Source organism: Protopterus annectens, chromosome 1.part0 (assembly GCF_019279795.1).
Source record: "Protopterus annectens isolate FY-2018-M chromosome 1.part0, PAN1.0, whole genome shotgun sequence".
In the NCBI taxonomy this organism is placed as follows: domain Eukaryota; kingdom Metazoa; phylum Chordata; order Ceratodontiformes; family Protopteridae; genus Protopterus; species Protopterus annectens.
The window spans coordinates 1,965,433,188-1,965,456,959 of record NC_056725.1 but is presented as its reverse complement, the minus strand read 5'-3'; positions in this window follow the sequence as shown (position 1 = coordinate 1,965,456,959).

Here is a 23,772-nt window from a genome sequence, read left to right as displayed (position 1 = left end):
GTCCAGATTTTGCAGAATGTCCAGATTTTTGGCTCTTATGTTTCACCCCTACCTCATATAAAGGGGTTCCCATTACCTGATCGAACATTTATGTTAGCGAATACCTAAATGTCGATCTGGTAATAGCAAAAGCAAAAAATTGCGAATGGCTGACTTAATGCAGGGAAAGAATTCTCTTGGTTGTTATACAGATTTTCAGCATACAAGGCACTCACGTAGGACTCATGGTGCTCGGTCCAAACCACATCAATGAAGCAAAATGAAGGGACCAGCACTCGAAGGCAGCAGTTTAAAATATTTTTATTAGATTGTAAAAACAACCTAATATGAAATGCACATACCGGTTTCGGACAACAATGCCTTTCTCAATGTGTCTTATCCAAATGGTGTAAATTCAGCCCATAATGCATTCAGCTAACCCATTTATACTGACTTCTTAAAGTGGTATATTCCATATTCATTCAGTGGTGCTGACTGTTTAACTAAACACAGTATAACCATATTTTGCAAATAGATTCACCAAAATAGACCTATTACATACAATAAAGTATAGCTTAAATATTGATATTACAATCAACCTATAAATTATAATCATTAATGTGGTGAAATCCATTTTTGACAGCAAATATTGAACATGATAGGATTAATGTGAATTGTGTTTTATTAATGAAAAACTATAATATGTTCAAAATATTTTTGAGAATTTGTAAGTATATCTTCTGAAACAGATGATTATATGTCTGTTATGAATAATGGTAGGGCGCTGGAGATTATTATTGAGAATATTATAAATGAATGAAGGAAATAATAGTATATCTGGGATGCAATACCAGATTTAACTCAATGTAGCTTCGCTATGAATATAGCTTGTGTGACATTTATCCTTCATGTACATGATATTCATTAAGTCCAGGTTTAAAAAGGGCCCCAAGTGTAGTAATCCATCTTTGTTCCATATTATTTAATCTATTGTGCCAACCCATTTTGAAATTCCTGTGTGATTGTATTCTGTCTATAATAATGAACTGGAACGAGGCTGTAGTGTGTTGTCTAGTATGTTTGTATAACGCATTGGTTATACGCCTGTTTCGAATGGCGCTTAAGTGCTCGCTAATTCTGATCCTCATTGGCCTAGAAGTCTGGCCTACGTAGAAGGCAGAGCAAGAGCATTGTGCCAAATATGTTACCCAGTCTGAACTGCAGTTGCCAAAGATTTTGATGTTAAAAATTTTTGGTGTATTTTTGCTGGTGAATTCTTTTGTTTTCCGGATGTGTTGGCATAGACTACAGTGTCCACATGGGTAACAACCAACCAATGTGTCTCCAAATAATGTAGTTTGGTGTTGTATACCAGGAAAGTGACGTTTATAATGTGCAAAGTTCGACTGTATGGTCCGTCCTCTCCGATAGGAAAATGAACAGTTTTCAGGAAGAATATCCCTAAGAAATGAATTGGACTGTGAGGTACCCCAATGTTTGTCAACAATTTGTCTGAACCATTTGGTATTATTACCATATGTAGTGATTAACCTAATTGGTTGTTTGGCTGACCGAAGCCCTTCTGTAGATTTATTATATTGAAGCAAATCCTCACGACTTTTTTGATCAATTTGTGCAGCTGTATGATTGAGTCGGTTTATGTTATATCCTCTGTCTATAAATCTGGCAGTTAATTCACTAGTTTTTTTGTAATATTCTGTGTTGGATGAACAAATCCTTTTGAGGTGCATATATTGTGATTTTGGAATGTTGGTGATGATGTGGCGGGGGTGAGAACTTGTTGCATGTAAAATCGTGTTGTATTGCGGAAATTTCCGATGTATTGTTGTTGATAAAGTATGATCCGCAAGTCTGTTGATTAATACATCCAAAAACACAATTTCTGTATATCCAATGTTGATGGTAAATTCTATATCCCATGGATTTTTGTTGAGATATGCCACAAACTTGGTAAGAACATCTTGGCTGCCCCGCCACACTAACCAGCAGTCATCTAAATATCTCCGCCATATGTCCATATGTTCCAAATAGATGTTTCGCTCACTATCATAAATGAAATGTAATTCCAAATATCCCATGAAGAGATCGGCGTAAATGGGAGCAAAGGAAGCTCCCATCGCTGTACCCTTAATTTGCCAAAATGGGATCCCTTCAAAATAAAATATGTTTTTTTGTAAAACAAATTTGGTTAGTTGGATGAGAAAATTGTTGAATCCAGTGGAATATAATTTTGCTTCTGTGAGCCAGTATGTTACAGCTTGAATGCCTGCTGAATGTGGGATGCTTGTATATAAAGATGTTACATCTAACATGCACAAAAGCCAATTTTCCTCCAATTGGGAATCTTCAATGATGTTTAGGAATTGTGTGGTGTCTTGAATTCAGGATCGTACCATAGACAATAGTGGTTTAAGATATTCCGTTAGAAAAGCGGACAGTGGCTCAGTTAAGGACCCATGACCTGACACTATGGGTCTTCCAGGAGGGTTGTTTAAATTTTTGTGTGTCTTTGGTATTAAATGGAGAAATTGAGGCATAGGTTCTTGAACCTTTAGTTGGTTAGCCACCTTTGATGTAATAATTTCTTCTTCTTCCGCTAAATCCAGAAATAAATCTATTTCAGATTTAAAATTGGAAGTAGGATCTATTGCCATCTTAATGTAAAACCTAGAATCAGATAACTGTTTCGTTGCCTCTGCCTTGTATTTAGTATAATCCATAACTACAATGCCACCTCCTTTGTCTGCATTGGTTATGACAATGTTTTTGTTTTGTTGTAATTGTATTAATGCTTCTCGTTCTTGTTTATTTAAATTATTCCGTAAAGTATCCATATTTTTTGAAAAGTGTAGATCCCTTAAAACACATTCCTTAAATGTAGATACATATTTGTCCATTGGGGGCATAAATGAAGATTTGTCAAATTTAAAACCTGTAGATCTTTGAGAATTATTGGTGTCTGAAAAAAATAGTTTAAGGTTAAGATTTCTGCAAAAATTATTAATGTCTTCTACAAATGAATGTTCTGACACTGATACTGTGGGTACAAAATTTAGTCCTTTATTAAGTACTTGGTATTGACATTCTGTTAATTCTACTGATGAGATATTCAAGACATTGTTTATTGTGTTGTAACTTGTTTGAGTAGTGTCTGTAAACTGGTTGTCCCTCTTTCCCTGTTTATGTTTGTGCTTCCTGCCTCCTCTACGTGTCTGCCCGCTAAAGGGATAGATTGTTTTCTTTTAGCCACTGGGGACGCCTGGTTGGAGGAAACATCTCCTTCGGTGGTGGATGAGTAATCATCATCCGTGGTGACAAAATTTCTGTTGTCTTGTTGTTTTTTTAATATGGGTCTAGGTCGCTTTCTACCTCTGGAAGGTTTAAATGTATCATCATTAAATCTAACATTTTTTGCAGTGACAAAAGGTATACCTTGTTCGTAATCCCCTAAGTCTCGATTAAATTTGTGTAGCTTCCTTTTCTTGAGGTCTGTTTCAATATTCTCTAATTCTTTAGATAATTGTGTTAACTGATCTAGATAGTGAGTGGTCGAAGAAAAACTTTCAGCTTCAGAACAAGTTTTATGTAATTCTGGAGTAAGGGTCTCAATATTTCTTTCATAATACTTAATAAGGCAATCTATAAGTAACATTGATGCCTGATGTTGTGCCTTAGCCCAGTCTTGTCTTAATTCTTGATCAATATTCGAAACCAGAGGTTGTAACTTAATACGAAGCCCTCTTGGAGTTATGTCCTTGATTTTGTATGCTTTAAATGATTTCAAGTGCCAAATATTGGTTCTAAAAGCCTTCATTTGATGTTGTAACTTAGTAAATACCTGTATACATTTATCCTTTGAAATAATATTACTATCATTCATAGGTGTATGGTCCAAATTGAGCCCAAAGACTTCTAAATTATCCTTCTCCGCAGACAGGCCTTTTAAAAGGTAATTTAAATCCATGTTTGCTGTGATGATGTCCAAACCCCACTGTTAATCCAAGTATTATGTATGGTTTTTAGTATGTGTTTTTGGATATATCCAAGAATGTTTATAATGTGTTTGTTATGTTTATTGTCATTACACCTGACCAAATTATTATTAAGTTTTTTGTATTTTATTTTTGTTAGTGCAATATGCAACTTGTGGTTGGACGCAATCAACCAACCTAAGCCAGACTTTATGATTTTAATATGTTTAATATTTTTATCCTTACAATAAGTGTAGTCAGATTTGATGTAATCTAATAATCAACCACCGTAAGGATAAATTAACCCAGATTTTTATAGTATTCACCTTCCCTTACAATCAGTGGAACCACCTTAACACCAATGGTTGTTCTAACAACTGTTTGTTAAGAAATGCCACCGTAAGGGTATTTGTTAAGTCTAATATTGTTTAATCACATAAAATATTTATTATTTTGAATTAAATTCTCTCACTCTGAATAATAATGAGGTCTGGTCAATACAAATAATGTGTGTTAATAAACACCATTCAAATTTTAGAAAGTCAAATTAGGATATGTCCAAAAATTATGATCTCATTTGTTGTACAAAAGATGTGAAATAACCACATCTAAGATGAATGTATGTTTCGAACAACATCAATGCAAACCCCTAACTATATATTGTTGGCAATAGTGACCTATATATTCAACGCCTATGGTTTAATCCTAATCAAATTTAGACACTTGGTATGATATATCAAAAATAATTGAAACATAATCCAATTGTAAAAATTAAAAAATGTAATGGAAGATTCCTAAAATCTGTTATTTCTTTTCTTTTTTAGAAATAATATATGTTACAACTAGGCTCCAAGATATACTTCCTATTTTGCCCTTACTTCCAGTATCACATAAATTCTGTGTATAATATGTCACCTGTAATATCGTTAATTTTAACCTCCCTATGGTCTTGCAAAATTATGATAAAGAAACCACCTATAGTGTTGAGGTATTATCCCCCTTGTTTCTGTATTCATTAAAGTGTTCAATGCCTAGCATTCTAAATGTAGTTGGGACACATATATTTATTAGTGTTAAGCCCAACCATACAGTTTTATTAATATTAATGTAGAGGTCAAGTAATCCCTTGTGCCTTGCCAAAATTATTGGCTATTCTTTGTAACCATGAATTACACAAAATGTGAAATTATGGTTTGACAAGTAGTCACAAACTACCATATATATTTAGACACTAATAAACCTAGTTGGACCCCCACCAGTTATAATGAAAAAATAGTTGACAATGAACTTCAATATTATAACAATAAAGGTCTCCATTAATCTTGAATAATTTTATGTTGTTTGTAGTCTAGGTTAACAAAACATGAAACAAAAGAATGTGAAATTTCTCAAACACCAGTCTATATGTGTCGACAGAACCAAACAGTTGTTGTATTATCAGTCAATATGATGCTAAGTCAACAAACTAATGTCCATCCTTCAAACATGTTCATATATAATCCCTCATCATCTTAAACACATGTTGTTATCATCCCTTTATAAGCGCAATGTCCACTTTAACTTTGTACTTGGATATATTATTATTGGTAAGGATATATGCAAAAACCAGTGCTATAATTGCAATATTATTCTATTATGAACTTTATGCTTAGATACAGTATTCATAAGAATATATGCAAAAACCAATGCTATTAATGCACTATTATTCCGGTTTTAACAAAGTTAAAAATCCCGAAAAAAAGTGTCATGCATTCTTATAATCCTCTACCTAATGTTTGGTGAAAGACAGAAAAAAGTTTTATAAACATTTGCCTCTATAAATTACAAATTTTCCTAGCAACCTGTTTGTACTTCACATTTATATCGTTTTAAAGTTCTGGTATGACATCAATGTATGTTGTTAACAATATTTCTAATCATCGGCGTAAATGGGAGCAAAGGAAGCTCCCATCGCTGTACCCTTAATTTGCCAAAATGGGATCCCTTCAAAATAAAATATGTTTTTTTGTAAAACAAATTTGGTTAGTTGGATGAGAAAATTGTTGAATCCAGTGGAATATAATTTTGCTTCTGTGAGCCAGTATGTTACAGCTTGAATGCCTGCTGAATGTGGGATGCTTGTATATAAAGATGTTACATCTAACGTGCACAAAAGCCAATTTTCCTCCAATTGGGAATCTTCAATGATGTTTAGGAATTGTGTGGTGTCTTGAATTCGGGATCGTACCATAGACAATAGTGGTTTGAGATATTCCGTTAGAAAAGCGGACAGTGGCTCAGTTAAGGACCCATGACCTGACACTATGGGTCTTCCAGGAGGGTTGTTTAAATTTTTGTGTGTCTTTGGTATTAAATGGAGAAATTGAGGCATAGGTTCTTGAACCTTTAGTTGGTTAGCCACCTTTGATGTAATAATTTCTTCTTCTTCCGCTAAATCCAGAAATAAATCTATTTCAGATTTAAAATTGGAAGTAGGATCTATTGCCATCTTAATGTAAAACCTAGAATCAGATAACTCTTTCGTTGCCTCTGCCTTGTATTTAGTATAATCCATAACTACAATGCCACCTCCTTTGTCTGCATTGGTTATGACAATGTTTTTGTTTTGTTGTAATTGTATTAATGCTTCTCGTTCTTGTTTATTTAAATTATTCCGTAAAGTATCCATATTTTTTGAAAAGTGTAGATCCCTTAAAACACATTCCTTAAATGTAGATACATATTTGTCCATTGGGGGCATAAATGAAGATTTGCCAAATTTAAAACCTGTAGATCTTTGAGAATTATTGGTGTCTGAAAAAAATAGCTTAAGGTTAAGATTTCTGCAAAAATTATTAATGTCTTCTACAAATGAATGTTCTGACACTGATGCTGTGGGTACAAAATTTAGTCCTTTATTAAGTACTTGGTATTGACATTCTGTTAATTCTACTGATGAGATATTCAAGACATTGTTTATTGTGTTGTAACTTGTTTGAGTAGTGTCTGTAAACTGGTTGTCCCTCTTTCCCTGTTTATGTTTGTGCTTCCTGCCTCCTCTACGTGTCTGCCCACTAAAGGGATAGATTGTTTTCTTTTAGCCACTGGGGATGCCTGGTTGGAGGAAACATCTCCTTCGGTGGTGGATGAGTAATCATCATCCGTGGTGACAAAATTTCTGTTGTCTTGTTGTTTTTTTAATATGGGTCTAGGTCGCTTTCTACCTCTGGAAGGTTTAAATGTATCATCATTAAATCTAACATTTTTTGCAGTGACAAAAGGTATACCTTGTTCGTAATCCCCTAAGTCTCGATTAAATTTGTGTAGCTTCCTTTTCTTGAGATCTGTTTCAATATTCTCTAATTCTTTAGATAATTGTGTTAACTGATCTAGATAGTGAGTGGTCGAAGAAAAACTTTCAGCTTCAGAACAAGTTTTATGTAATTCTGGAGTAAGGGTCTCAATATTTCTTTCATAATACTTAATAAGGCAATCTATAAGTAACATTGATGCCTGATGTTGTGCCTTAGCCCAGTCTTGTCTTAATTCTTGATCAATATTCGAAACCAGAGGTTGTAACTTAATACGAAGCCCTCTTGGAGTTATGTCCTTGATTTTGTATGCTTTAAATGATTTCAAGTGCCAAATATTGGTTCTAAAAGCCTTCATTTGACGTTGTAACTTAGTAAATACCTGTATACATTTATCCTTTGAAATAATATTACTATCATTCATAGGTGTATGGTCCAAATTGAGCCCAAAGACTTCTAAATTATCCTTCTCCGCAGACAGGCCTTTTAAAAGGTAATTTAAATCCATGTTTGCTGTGATGATGTCCAAACCCCACTGTTAATCCAAGTATTATGTATGGTTTTTAGTATGTGTTTTTGGATATATCCAAGAATGTTTATAATGTGTTTGTTATGTTTATTGTCATTACACCTGACCAAATTATTATTAAGTTTTTTGTATTTTATTTTTGTTAGTGCAATATGCAACCTGTGGTTGGACGCAATCAACCAACCTAAGCCAGACTTTATGATTTTAATATTTTTAATATTTTTATCCTTACAATAAGTGTAGTCAGATTTGATGTAATCTAATAATCAACCACCGTAAGGATAAATTAACCCAGATTTTTATAGTATTCACCTTCCCTTACAATCAGTGGAACCACCTTAACACCAATGGTTGTTCTAACAACTGTTTGTTAAGAAATGCCACCGTAAGGGTATTTGTTAAGTCTAATATTGTTTAATCACATAAAATATTTATTATTTTGAATTAAATTCTCTCACTCTGAATAATAATGAGGTCTGGTCAATACAAATAATGTGTGTTAATAAACACCATTCAAATTTTAGAAAGTCAAATTAGGATATGTCCAAAAATTATGATCTCATTTGTTGTACAAAAGATGTGAAATAACCACATCTAAGATGAATGTATGTTTCGAACAACATCAATGCAAACCCCTAACTATATATTGTTGGCAATAGTGACCTATATATTCAACGCCTATGGTTTAATCCTAATCAAATTTAGACACTTGGTATGATATATCAAAAATAATTGAAACATAATCCAATTGTAAAAATTAAAAAATGTAATGGAAGATTCCTAAAATGTGTTATTTCTTTTCTTTTTTAGAAATAATATATGTTACAACTAGGCTCCAAGATATACTTCCTATTTTGCCCTTACTTCCAGTATCACATAAATTCTGTGTATAATATGTCACCTATAATATCGGTAATTTTAACCTCCCTATGGTCTTGCAAAATTATGATAAAGAAACCACCTATAGTGTTGAGGTATTATCCCCCTTGTTTCTGTATTCATTAAAGTGTTCAATGCCTAGCATTCTAAATGTAGTTGGGACACATATATTTATTAGTGTTAAGCCCAACCATACAGTTTTATTAATATTAATGTAGAGGTCAAGTAATTCCTTGTGCCTTGCCAAAATTGTTGGCTATTCTTTGTAACCATGAATTACACAAAATGTGAAATTATGGTTTGACAAGTAGTCACAAACTACCATATATATTTAGACACTAATAAACCTAGTTGGACCCCCACCAGTTATAATGAAAAAATAGTTGACAATGAACTTCAATATTATAACAATAAAGGTCTCCATTAATCTTGAATAATTTTATGTTGTTTGTAGTCTAGGTTAACAAAACATGAAACAAAAGAATGTGAAATTTCTCAAACACCAGTCTATATGTGTCGTCAGAACCAAACAGTTGTTGTATTATCAGTACAATATGATGCTAAGTCAACAAACTAATGCCCATCCTTCAAACATGTTCATATATAATCCCTCATCATCCTAAACACATGTTGTTATCATCCCTTTATAAGCGCAATGTCCACTTTAACTTTGTACTTGGATATATTATTATTGGTAAGGATATATGCAAAAACCAGTGCTATAATTGCAATATTATTCTATTATGAACTTTATGCTTAGATACAGTATTCATAAGAATATATGCAAAAACCAATGCTATTAATGCACTATTATTCCGGTTTTAACAAAGTTAAAAATCCAGAAAAAAAGTGTCATGCATTCTTATAATCCTCTACCTAATGTTTGGTGAAAGACAGAAAAAAGTTTTATAAACATTTGCCTCTATAAATTACAGATTTTCCTAGCAACCTGTTTGTACTTCACATTTATATCGTTTTAAAGTTCTGGTATGACATCAATGTATGTTGTTAACAATATTTCTAATCAAAAACAAAAACAGTTTACAGTTTACAGTTGAGCTGAGGTTCAAAGTCACTCTTGCTTCTGGTCCAAAAACAGTCTACTTAGCCCCAAACATGAGCTGTTATTCTTTCACGCCAAATTTGCAAACTGTTTTATCGTCAAAAAAGTTCAAAATGGCCGCTTGTTTCTGGTAGACACCCTGTAGTTATACTGAGTAAATGAAATTGTATTGCGAGCCCCAATTGAATGTAGTCTTCTTTGCACAAGAATCAAAATATCCAAACAGTTGGTAATGTTCCAGTTACTTATCCCTGTATAGCGAAACTGAGCATATATAAAACAAAAATGGGTGCACTTCTTATTTTACTAGCGTCTTTAACAAGGAAAATACTCAGGCCCTGCACACAAATATATATCACGAACAGTCATATTTACCCCCGGACTTAAAATCCTGTATGTCCTACCAGAACCGGAAAAATCTGTGGATGAAACCAATTCCGAATCCTACTTGCTTCTGGTTGCCATTCGTATGGAAATATAGGTGTATTTGGATTTGGAACAAGCCCTTGATATAATCCACTCTTGTTTTAAAGTTTAAAAATCCTGAACGAATATGGTGTACTGGTCGCTGAACTAAATTTAACAAAACCAAAATGCTTGGATAGCGAAATAGATGTTCTCCTGCTGCCTGGCGTCCCCAGCGTGAAAGAAACAATTCAATCCAGCATACAAGGCACGCACGTAGGACTCATGGTGCTCGGTCCAAACCACATCAATGAAGCAAAATGAAGGGACCAGCACTCGAAGGCAGCAGTTTAAAATATTTTTATTAGATTGTAAAAACAACCTAATATGAAATGCACATACCGGTTTCGGCCAACAATGCCTTTCTCAATGTGTCTTATCCAAATGGTGTAAATTCAGCCCATAATGCATATTATTCATATTGTTCATTTTCCTATCGGAGAGGATGGACCATACAGTCGAACTTTGCACATTATAAATGTCACTTTCCTGGTATACAACACCAAACTACATTATTTGGAGACACATTGGTTGGTTGTTACCCATGTGGACACTGTAGTCTATGCCAACACATCCGGAAAACAAAAGAATTCACCAGCAAAAATACACCAAAAATTTTTAACATCAAAATCTTTGGCAACTGCAGTTCAGACTGGGTGACATATTTGGCACAATGCTCTTGCTCTGCCTTCTACGTAGGCCAGACTTCTAGGCCAATGAGGATCAGAATTAGCGAGCACTTAAGCGCCATTCGAAACAGGCATATAACCAATGCGTTATACAAACATACTAGACAACACACTACAGCCTCGTTCCAGTTCATTATTATAGACAGAATACAATCACACAGGAATTTCAAAATGGGTTGGCACAATAGATTAAATAATATGGAACAAAGATGGATTACTACACTTGGGGCCCTTTTTAAACCTGGACTTAATGAATATCATGTACATGAAGGATAAATGTCACACAAGCTATATTCATAGCGGAGCTACATTGAGTTAAATCTGGTATTGCATCCCAGATATACTATTATTTCCTTCATTCATTTATAATATTCTCAATAATAATCTCCAGCACCCTACCATTATTCATAACAGACATATAATCATCTGTTTCAGAAGATATACTTACAAATTCTCAAAAATATTTTGAACATATTATAGTTTTTCATTAATAAAACACAATTCACATTAATCCTATCATGTTCAATATTTGCTGTCAAAAATGGATTTCACCACATTAATGATTATAATTTATAGGTTGATTGTAATATCAATATTTAAGCTATACTTTATTGTATGTAATAGGTCAATTTTGGTGAATCTATTTGCAAAATATGGTTATACTGTGTTTAGTTAAACAGTCAGCACCACTGAATGAATATGGAATATACCACTTTAAGAAGTCAGTATAAATGGGTTAGCTGAATGCATTATGGGCTGAATTTACACCATTTGGATAAGACACATTGAGAAAGGCATTGTTGTCCAAAACCGGTATGTGCATTTCATATTAGGTTGTTTTTACAATCTAATAAAAATATTTTAAACTGCTGCCTTCGAGTGCTGGTCCCTTCATTTTGCTTCATTGTTATACATATTTTGCCACTTTCCCCACTGTAGAGCAATCTCAGAATTGGTATATTTAGTTAGGGAGGGGGTGTGGGGGGCAAAGCCCCCCACTTCATTTTGCTTTAAATTTTTTTTTTGCAGCCAAGGGAATTCACTTCCTACATTAAATTGGTCAGTTGCTGTTTTAATTTTTCGATATTACCAGTTCAACGTTTAGGTATTCGCTAACCTAAATATTCGATTTGATATAGACGCATAAAATGTGTAGTTTTCTGGCAAATGACTGGAGATTTAAGTCATTAAATAATGATAGGCATTTGAATTTCAGACTTCATATTTCAGGTAGCTCATGCTAATGGAAACCCTGTTGTTCTACCAACTTTCTAAATTTATAAGAGCAATATTTAAAATCGGTCCTTATTTCTGGTCATTTGTCCTGTTATTTGTGGCTGTGCCCAGATTTCTTGTGCTGAGAGGTTGACAGGTATGAGATACACAAACCTGTGATGCTGTTGTTGCCAGGGATTGCTCTCACTCTTCACACACACACACACACACACACACACACACACACACACACACACACACACACACACACACACACACACACACACACGCAAACACACCACACACAGTCTCTTCTGCTTTCATGCCCACATTCACTCATACACGCAAACAGAAACATACACCCACACTTTTTTTTTTCAGTTTCATTAATTTTTAATTTACTCTCACTAAATAGCAAAAGTGCTGCTTAGCAAGTGTAAAATAACATATAGATTGATCTCACTGTTCAGTCTTTCTCTCTCACACACACACACACACACACACACACACACACACACACACACACACACACACACACACATTCTCTTCTACTTTCACACACATACATTCTGCTTTCATACTCGCATTCAGTCACTCGTGATCACTCCCACTTTCTGTCGATCTCTCACGCACATAGTCTCCTTTGCTTTCATACACGCATTCACTCACACAAGATCGCTCTCACTCTCTCTTGATCTCTCTCACACAGACACAAGCAGTCTGCTTTGCTTTCATACATGCATTCACTCACACATACAGACATAAACACGCTCATACACATACATACACACACATACAGTCGGGTGCCCAACATAAAAAGTTTGTTATTGTTTGTGTGTGGCCTGGTGGCTGGGTGACTGCTGTCAATACTATATATGGGTGCTGTGGGTTAAAAAACAGAACATTTATTGTGCTGCTGTGGTTAATATTGCTCTCATCTGTTCCCAATTTCACTGAAGGCCCCTGATTTTACTTCAGTGCTTGAGTTTCAGAAATTCTGTGCTAATATTAAACCTATTATACTACCAAAGCATATAGTAATGCAGGTACAAACAATTAAGCAAACCTGTGAGACGTGACTAACCTGATTGCTGTTTGTCCACTCTCTCGGTCTCACTCTTTCCCTTGCAACTAGAGCGTGGGAAGAGAATGGGACAGTAAGAGGACTAATCAGTAGCCGTGTAATGTACATGACAGGCTGCTGACTTCACAGTCCTGGGACCTAGTGACTGACATATTCTACCACCCCCCCCCCTTCCAGATAAAGTACTGTACTGAATTGCTATGCAATTGGGTCAAATAATGTAACAATGTTAAGTACAGTTTGCAAACCTTTGGTGGCCACATTACTAGCTGTCCAGCAGCCCGTGGGCCACAGGTTGGACACTGCTGCTCTAAAGAATGATAAAGTCTAAATATGTGTCATTCTCTGAATATGTAGCATGTTGTGAAGCTATAGCATGCTATGAATGCTTACCACATTCTAAATGTGTGTCATATTCTGAATATATGGTATACTCTGAATTTATAGTGTGGTATCTGCTGGCAATGTCCTTATTATCAAATTCCACATATAGTAGTTACAGCTGATGACATTATGGCTTAACAATATGGTTTAGGGTGTTTTGACAATAGGGTGCCGTTATATTATACTACACTGTGTTAAAGCAGTTTAGCTCTATATATCATACAGTTTTGTCTGTCTCATGGTAAGAGGACCTTTGGGTTATAAAGGGAACTCTGTGAATGTGCAAAATGCATCTGAATTTATTATACTCTGAAAAACATCCATAGTTCATCGTGGGTTGGTACAGGGACAAAACTAGTACTTCCTACATTGCACTATATCAAGAACCTTAAGCCTACTAACTGTTCTAATTTCTTATGACTTCTCTATTTCTTTCTGTTATCTTGGATTAGAGAAGTAATGTTTACCCAACAAGGATATCATTTTTTTAAATAAATTATAAAACAGTGAAGAAAGAAAAGGCAGTGGAAGACTCTAATTTTCCCAGGTGAAAAAGAAACAACTAGAAGTGGATTTTAATGTCATATTTCATAAGATCATTTAAATGGCATAAATGCCCAAGATAAGTATTACAATGTCATGCCATCTACTTATTCATGTTCTGTGGAACAATGAGAATCTATTCATAGAGAAGCATATTTTATTTTACTATGAGATAGAAAGATGGAGGATGAAGGGGATACTGGGTTTTAATCACCATTAAACACACATTCAATACTTCAATGAAATGACAATGACAAAAATAAATAACAGAATGCCACAATTTATAGCTTAGACAGGAGGTTTCAGGGTGATGATCTAATCCTTGTATTGTACAATATATTGATATCACAACAGCTGTGGTGTATTTTTATTACCATTCAGATGACCAGAAATTAAAATGGTAAATAAAGTGCAACATAACTTCATCAAAATCATGCCAGGGCACAGAAGGCTGTCATGTGAGGGATGGTTTAGTTACCTGGGCATGTAAGTATTAAAATAAGCAGAACAGAATGAGAAGTGTGATATGGGCACACTGTTGTCTTATATGGAAAGTGACAAACACAGGGCTTAAAGAAAGTGACAGTTGGGACTAAGAAATATGGACTCCAGTGATGAAGGGGTTAGTTGAAGAAAGGTTTATCAAAGTACTATATCATGGTAAAGCTGATAAAGTCTTGAATGTGCTTCCTGAGTCAATTGTATGGTATATGCCATCAGAATGGCTTAATAAATTATAAGGACTAACAAAATAATTGAAATAAGGCTGAGTTAGGTGGTAGATAACTGCTTAGGGCCAACCTCAACATACTGATGAATCCAACAGAATATGAAACTTCTCAAGCTGGCTTCTAAGTACCTTCATGTATTTGTATGTTTCAACTTTCAAGCATTTCAGCAGCTTGATGCTGCAATACTAGATGCAATAATAGACTGGAAACTGTAATTCTTTGTATTAATCATAGCTTAATACCTTCCTCAGATGAAATATCAAACCAAGGCCCATTTGCCTGATTTTGCTGTGGATGAGATGGATGCAAAAGATCCCATGAAACTTTTTGTAAAGATAAGGAGATTTTTATTAAATCATGCAATCACCTCATAAATAACACTCTATATTTTAATTATAAAACAACAAGAAATCTCAACAATGAGCAAATAGCAAAACTAATATATACAAAATAAAGTATTTCCTCCTTTTCACCCCCTACCCTTTTTGCCATTCCCAAAATGTTATGCTTCTAATAATGTTTGCTTTCCCCCAAACCTAATTTCATAGATATTGCTTACCAGATCTGGAATACAATTATCATACAAAGATAAATAGGTTATCTTTTTGATCTTGTATATTTTCATCAACGTCTTTGGAATACTATAAGCAATTTATTCAATGTTAACACCTTCTATGATTCCATAAATTAATATTTTAACATATTCCACAATTTGACAACTATTGGTTACTTCTTAAACCTATGCTCCATTGTTTCTACTACATTACATTTTAGATGTTATTTCATTTATTGCTTTATGCATCATATTGGTTTTATTGGCAATGCTTTTATCTTCAAGTTCAGCATAAAATCTTACTTTTCTGCTCATTTTGTAAACATTTTCCTTCTTCTTTTCATGACATCTTATTTTATTTCTACCCCTAAATCTTCTTGAGTTGAATATATTATTTTAACATAATATCTTCATATCACCTTTTTTTATTTTTTGTCCTGTATCTGCAATGTCATCTTTCACCTATCTGATTTTTCTTCTCCATTTTACTATTTTCCTTTCCCCTTATTTTCCATTTGTTTACCTTTGTTTATTTCTTCCCACAGATTTTGATATTTTATTTCTAAAATTTTAGTTAACATTTTTTCACTTTCATGTTTCATACCTTTCAAAATCTGCTGCAAATATAAAGTTGCGAAGAATACCACTGAGTTTGTTAAATTCACCCCCCCCCCATTTCTCTGTTTTGTTATACAAAGTTTCATTATTTACTGGATGTAACTTCAATTTCACTATACATGAATGATCTGCAATATGTTAAAGCATTAAATCCCCTTGAGCCAGCTCCTTGAAAGAAACACACCTTTTTTTTAGTGGGGCAATCCCACTCCAAAAACTCATATGGGAGTCTTCAAAAACCCATATGAGGGGTTGCACCACTGTATACCCTCCTAAATAATATAATCAACTGCATTATCTCACAATCAAGCAAAAGAGGTGCAAACACCTGGAAATGGCAGATAATGTCTGAATGATTTCCCAGCAATGCCTCTCAGTGGAGATACTAGTATTGTTGAGAAATTGAGTTTCAGGGAGTGAAGACTCAGGTAGTTGGAATTCATCCAGCAGTAGTGCAACCTTTAACCTTGACCTCCATATAATATTAAACAGTATCTGTAACAATTCTTTTTCTGACACTCCTAGAATGCTGCTACTAATCCTAGATTACTCAGTTTGGCTAAAATAATCATATTTATAAAATACTTTTTTTTTTTCATAAAACTTACTCTAAACAGTTTCTATAATTTTCTCATCTCCTCTATCTCTTCTAATAAACCTTGGGCCAGATTTAATAAAGCCTACACTAAGGGAACACTAAGCATACATGATATGTATTCATAAAATTCTTATCACATTTTTTGTGCCTTCTAGTCACTCAGAGAGATTACATTAAGTGTACATGTAATCTTTAGTTTGTGGTAACCTGTATGAATCCCTGTCAATATTTAAAGTTTCAAGAATATCAGTAGGAAAACTAAAATTAGGAGGAAGAATCTCTGTGTGTTATATCTGTGTTGTCTGTTCACTCAGAACAGTGTACACTTAGTATAGGCTTTATTGAATCTGACCCAATTGTTATTGCTTCTTATTCTTTCATATTCTACAATTGTTACCATCAATATTTCTACCTCTTTTTTACTAAGACAATTACTAAAATTAACCCTCAATTCTTAATCACGGCTCTAAAAATTTTACTTTTTTTCTTATTAATATTTATCCTACATAACTCTTCCACATTCCCTTTTCTAACCACTTCTACTATCATATATTTTTGACTATAATAATCATATTATCTGTGCATAACATAATAAAATTAATTTCACTTTCTCCTCTATATTTATACTTTCCCTTTTCAATCCCCTTATTTATATGCCCTGCAACTGCATTCATTATAAATACAAAAGTCATTCTTGTCTCACTTATGTGACCCTTAACATTTTTATTTTACCATTTTCCCAATCATTAACAATCATACTTACTACTGTCACCATATACTAATTTTATCAAATTAATATTCTGTCCTTCTATAGTGTATGATTCGAAAATATCCCATAACTGTTCTGTCTTAGTGTTATCATAGGCCTTATCTATGTCACATCCAATAATTCTCAGATCTTCTTCTTTTTCCTTAGACTTTACATTATATAGCATATTATTAATAAATGTAAGATTCTCTTTAACTTGTCTCCTATTAACTCCATATATCCCTTCTATCCAAATCTTGTCCATTATTCTCTCAGTTTGCCTGTATTACTCTCATTATTTTACTGTACACATTCATTATTGCAATTGGCATCAAGTTCATTAAATTTTCTCTATTACATTTTTCCAAATCAGCTTTATTACTACTTCTTGAATTCTTCCATCGTTAAAATAATTTTATTTTAACTCATCTAATACCTTCACCAATACTTCCGCTATTTCTCTTCAGTTTTCTTATAATAGTTGTAATCAATATATTTTGTATTTGCAAATATTATTTTTAGCCTTCTTTTTATATCCAACCCACCACTTAATCCAATTTTCATACATAAATTGTTTGGTTAAGTATTCTTTCTACAACATTTTGCCTCTTTGTCAAATTATTATCTAATACCTAACATGCTTTTTATTGTCTGGGACATAGCTCTGTAACTAATTTCATCATCTTTTTATACCTCCTTATAAAGCACTAAATCACTTAACCTGCTTATCCTCATCTAACACCCGACTTGATTGTCCTTCTTAAACTATTTGACCTACTTCTAATTAGCACAATCAAATTACTTTTCCATCACTACTTCTCTAGTAATACTCAAACTTGCTTATCTCCTCATACCTCACTCTATTGTATTTCTTAAATTACTCTTAACTATATTATAAACCACTCTTCTATCTGTAAAGTCTTAGTACAAGGCTTCTAAATATAATGTTTATAAATATCAATACAAATTGTATTATACTGACTACTATGCTATGTATTCACTGAAACTGCACTATAAAACTTATTATAAATATTGATTGCATTAAGTATGACACCTTGGAGATTTTCTGTGCAGGCCTTTACTGAAAAGTGCAGTTGTACCCAGTTGGACAGTTGGACTTTAATGGTAAACATGTGTCAATAAATAAATAAATACCGTTTAGCTATGTAACTGAATCTTATTCACAATTATATGTACATTTTCCACTTGCTCTGTATATTTATTTCTTTATTAATTTCATTTTTTTCTTCTAGTAGGAACCATGTTTTCCAAATATGTTGTTTTCTTTTTTATCTATTTTCTTCATAACTTTCAGTTAGATTTTTGTTCTATTTTCCTGTTTTAACTACCTTTCTTCCTCTGCCATTATTTCCTCTAATACCATTGTTTTGCTTCTTAACATTTCACTAAAAATGAAGATACTTATTTATCCCTTGTACCAAATATTGCTGCATCCCTAATACATTCTGCATTCTTTTTTATTTTGTCCATATGATTCTGCTTTTCTTTTAACATAATATTCATTATCCTCCTCAATCACATCTGTCACATCTTCTCAGAAATGTCTATAGTTAACTTTGTTTTCCCTAAAAATATATTTTCTGTTTATAGATATAACTGTCATCCTTCTTTTTATACTCAACCCACCACTCAATCCAGTTTTCATACATAAATATTGTGGTTACATATTCTTTCCACAACATGTTTGCCTCTTTGTCAAATTAGTCTCTAAAATTTAACTTGTTTAATTTATTTAATCTTTTACTTGTCTACTAACATATTTAAGTTCTATTATTCTTGCTTAAATACCTTTGTGAGTTGTAAACTCTGCTTTAATCCTGTTTCCCTTTTTTCTTCCAAAGTGTTGGAAACATTATAAAATCCATTGTTCTCCCTGTATTATTTATTTCTGTCTGTAGTTCTTTCTTTATTTCACTACCTTCATTTTACCTTCCTTCATTACATATTCCAATTTATTTTTTCTCTTTTGAAATCACTCTTTTCTGATTCCTAACATTGCAGTTAAAGTCTCAGTCATAATGATGTTCATCTTTACTATTACATGTTATACTTGTTCAAATAGTCCTTTCTTTTACTTAGCATCTGTATAAGCATATTTCATAACAATTTTTTTACTGGGACTTCTTTATTTTTTACATCAACCACAGAAATTCTGTTTTCATTATTACACAGTTTTAATATTGCTATATAATCTTGTTTACATAAAATTGCCAACCATGCATATCTTTCAGCTCACAAATTCCACACAGTTTTCCTTCCCTACAATCCTTTAAATTGTTCTCATCTTTTCTTTCTTACTTTTTAGATCTTTATTATACTATTATTCTAATAATTGATATGGCTTTCTAGCTTATCTTGCCATTGATATAGCATTACTCTTCTAAAATCATTCACTCATCTGTTAATGTGAAGGGATAGTACATTTAAACTATCCATTCCCATTTTTATTTCTTTTATTTTTTTTTTAATCTTTCTTTTTCTCTAAATGGACAAAGCTTGGTAGCTAAATTGACTGTGTTACACAAAGAGTGAATCATCAAATCTTGAATGTACCAAGACAGGCCTGTTACACCTTTCTTCCTCAGAAAGAAAGGCAAAAAAGGCTTTGAAATCCAGCCACATCATCATCATAAAAAGGCAGACAAAGGGTCTGCAGTGGTTATCCTGAACTGTGTCAACTAGATCACCGATGCTAGCAAACAGCTTCCTGCTCATACTTATTAAAGCCAGCTAAGCATCAATCTCAAAAGTGCACAAAAGAGATAAATAAAAATAAATAAATAGAAATAAATAAAACATTATATATATATATATATATATATATATATATATATATATATATATATATATATATACATCAAATCTTTCTCAGATTCTACCAAGGACACATTAATTGGCCACATTCCAAATCAGCCTAGACCAGGGCTTTATACATGTTACCAAAAATTCATAATCCTGGAAACAAAGCAAGACCAGGTATCAGTAAAAGATCCCTGACAGAAGGGATTTCTGTGTTTCTGGTGAAAATTCTGAGATCACTAGTCAGTGAGAGGGAAACCTATATTCAATACACCACTCATTTTATTTCCATTCTCTCTCTGTGGTTGTAATGACTTACCTCCTAACACTGTTTTAGCCTCAATTGATGTTACATCACTGTACAATGACATCACACATGAAGATAGCATTGCTACTTGTCTCAAGAACTTACAAGAGAAAAACAGAGATATAATGGGACAACTTACTGAATTTATTCTGACATAGCAATTCTAACTTTAATTGGAGACATTATCTTCAGACATCAGGCACTGAAATGGGTGCCACAATATACAAAGCACTTCCTAGCAAACCTATTGGAAGAATTTCTACAACACTGCACAAACAGACCACTGGATACATAGCATAGAATCTCTCAAGGAATTCTATCAGACTCAACAAAATACATCCATTTGGTAAACTCTCCTTTGGCTATTTAAATTCAAGTGTGACCTTCATTGATTCTAAGGTTACTATCTGCAATGTGACATTACAGACTAAAAGACAGATGTATCTGCAATGAAGCGGCAATTATATCATCAACACATATAAATCAGTTGTTTACAGGCAAGCACTTTAATAACTTCATATCTGTTCTAGTAAGGCAGAAAAAGGTACTATTGTTGGCTGAAAGAAGCCATGCTTGCTCAAGGTGTAGTCCAAGGTGTACATTCTTTTCTACATAGGATTTTGAAGCTTTTTTTTTACTTTAGTCAATTGGAAATAAATAATGCACTTCCCTTTCTAGGCACAAATGGATCTTTAAACAATGTACCTAACTTCATTAACTTACTAACTCCTGATGAAGGGCTTCTTCCAGCTAGAAAGTTTGAGTAATTGCAAAAGCTACATTGGTCCAAGAAAATATATTGCATCAAATTTGGGCTCCAGTGTCTTTGTGTTTTCTTTTCCAAATATAATTGCTTCTTTTTACTCTGTCATTTTATATTACCTCCTTCATCATTCTCTTCACTTCTCAAATTCTGATATCTATTTTTAATAACAAAGTTGACACCTTTTGTGCTTCTTTTTCTTCCCCATTTTCTTTCTGTTTTTATTTTTCCTAATGTCCCACTAATGTTTTACCTTTCCTGTGTCATCCACACATTTATTTTCTGTTACATTTTCATTTTCACTTTAATTTTCTTAATTTTCTAATGCATTTTACTGTTTTTTTCTCTTTTGTATTATTATTCTACATGTATGATGTTTGATACATTTTTTACAACATATCCCTTTTCTCCACATTGCAAACATCTTATCTGATTATATTACTTAATCAAATGGGGTCTATATTATAAAGTCAACCACTTACTTCATCAAATACCTAAACGGCGACCCATCGTAATCGATCCCCATAAACACCGAACGCTCTAAACCGTGAAATTTAAAAAGTCGAACTTTCATACTTGTCCCACCCTACCACCCACTACATACTACTTACACAAGCAAACTAAATAAACCACATACATACACTAACCAAGACCCTACTTCTAATCCTAAACTAAACCCTACTTCTAACCCTACACTAAATCTTACATATACCACCATGTATGCACTTAACTTAACCCGCACCCAAACCCTAAGGTCAGTAACTATTGCACACTTACCTTAAAAAAGCTAAACCCAAACAAACTAAATAATTCACACACATACACTAAACAAAACTCTACACTAAATCTAACATACATTACCATCTATGCACTTACCTTAACTCGCACCCTAACCATAAGGTCCATAACTATCGCAAACTTACCTTACGGAGCTATACCGCAGAAGGCCAACCATGTCGATTCGACGTTTCCACTTTCACTCTTCTGGACATTCAATGTTGTCATGGTTTGATGAAGATGGGTTGACGTTAAGCCATCAGGTAAGTAAGCGGTTGACTTTCTAATATAGATCCAATCAAATGCCCTTCTGAACCACAAAAAAAAATCAGTTGACCCCAGTATCTAAGTGCACCCATGATAACAATATTAATGGCACTGGGGATATGTTGAGTTTTGCCATTTTTCTATTTTTAGGTCAACACACTGTCCTACTTCTAGGTCATATCTCCTTTCCTAGTAAAATTAATGCTGTCACATCTGCTTCCTTTATCTCTAAAAGCACAATTTAATTATCCCATGTATTGTATTTGTTAAACAATTTTATCATTTTTGATTGTATTTTAGTATAAACTTTTTTTTTGGTTTCTTAGTCTTCTGGTCTCCTCTGGCTCCATTAATTTCACCCCCACATTTGCATCTGTCTCAATTACCCACCATTCCTCTTTTCATCCTCCCTTTTCCACTTCTTGTACATTTGTGCCTCACTCTTCTTCAGTTTGCAAGATTTTAACCGTTGTTCAGTTCCACACAGCTTCTTCTCCTTCCTCATTTTCCCCTTGTTGCAGTATTTTTTATGGTATTCCATCCTGCAACTCTCCTGATTTGAGAATTACAATTTCAATTTTTCTTCTCCCCGTGTGCCCTCTCTTGTAATTCTGTCCATGTCACTTTTTACCAAATATGTCCTCCTGAAACAGAACTTCTAAATCTACTGTATCGCTGCCGACATTGTTCTCTCTTTCTCCCTACATTACTAATTTCCTCCATACCGCCACTTGTGCTTGTCCTTCTAGCTTCCACCATGCTAAGATGTGGAAACTTGGGCAACAATAAATAGGGGAAGTTTATTGATGCCCTAGCCAAATTTCTTCTAGTTGGTATGAAAACTATTGCAGGTCTTCCCTGAAAAGAGGCCATTGACCATGTGGGAGTAACTCAGTTAACAATAAATAAACAAATCTTAGTTTTATACAAATCACTATGGTAACTGGATCTTGATTCAAGTTGCCAACCAAGACTTCACTGAAATTGTGATATTTCTAAACAATGTCATATTATCGAACAACATATTCTGCACAACTGCATGGTAAAAGGGGGCACCACTGAATAACAGAGTTCTTTAATCCCGCAGTATATTTCATATATCCCATACGCCATGACACAAATTTTTGCATTTATCTGTTTTGTGTTTTGTGATTCCTTTATGCTAGAGTAACCTTTCCACTGACATTCATTGGATCCAGCAAGTGCCTACATCTGCAAAATGTAGTTTGCATTCTTTTCTTGTTGATTGATATATCTTGTACAGGGCTTTCTTTTGCAGTTCTGCATCAATTTTAAAATTTTTTTTCTTACTTTTATGCATTTCTTAATGCAATCAATAATACATCAAAGATTACATTACTATTTTTTGTTTAATTTGATTGTTTAACTTTTTTGTATTTTTATATCTTTGATCTGTTAGAATTGTGTCATTTATGGTAATAATACTTTTTTCTAATTGACTAGTAGGAAGAGGTATT